Source organism: Myotis davidii, unplaced genomic scaffold (genome assembly GCF_000327345.1).
Source record: "Myotis davidii unplaced genomic scaffold, ASM32734v1 scaffold1914, whole genome shotgun sequence".
In the NCBI taxonomy this organism is placed as follows: Eukaryota; Metazoa; Chordata; class Mammalia; order Chiroptera; family Vespertilionidae; genus Myotis; species Myotis davidii.
In genome coordinates this window covers 87,786-88,319 of record NW_006285311.1, presented here as the reverse complement: position 1 = coordinate 88,319, position 534 = coordinate 87,786, and the positions used below count along the sequence as shown (strand labels likewise).

Sequence of the window (534 nt, the reverse complement as noted above, 5' to 3'; positions counted from 1 at the left end):
GCAGGTGACTGCAAAGGGCTGGGGGTCTGCAAAGGCCTGGGGGTTTGCAAAGGTCTGTGGGTCTGCAAAGGGCTGGGGGTCTGCAAAGGGCCGGGGTTCCTGGTTTCTGCGACCACTTGTTATGTTTCCATGGTAACAGGGGGGAGGTTGGGCTGCACTTCCAGGTGAGCTCCCGGGTCCCATCCGGCTGGAAGGCGTCTTCTTTCGTCAGAACAGAACCATCACGGTTGACCGAGCGCGATCACTCTTTCTTACAATGATGGCTGCTCCCCGATATCCTAGTTCTGCCCCCCTCTCTCTTGCCCTTTAACCTCAGAGGGGCCGGCACCCTCTCTCACATTTCTGGGGTCATTACACGGATTTTCGTTTTTCTTCTGCTCCCTGCAAAGTCTCTCTTTCCTTGTAGTTACGATCAGAACTGTTTCTTTGCTGTCGAAGGTTTTCTTTATTTTTATTGATTTCAGAGAAGAAGGGAGAGGGAGAGAGAAACATTAATAATGAGAGAGAATCATTGGTCAGCTGCTTCCTGCAGAC

At 51.9% G+C, this 534-nt stretch overlaps 1 protein-coding gene across 1 annotated transcript in view; it reads left to right on the top strand.

Moving 5' to 3' along the window:
- Positions 1-534, top strand: part of LOC102754209 (A disintegrin and metalloproteinase with thrombospondin motifs 7) — a 16,949-nt gene that overhangs the window by 2,911 nt on the left and 13,504 nt on the right. The window lies entirely within an intron of this gene.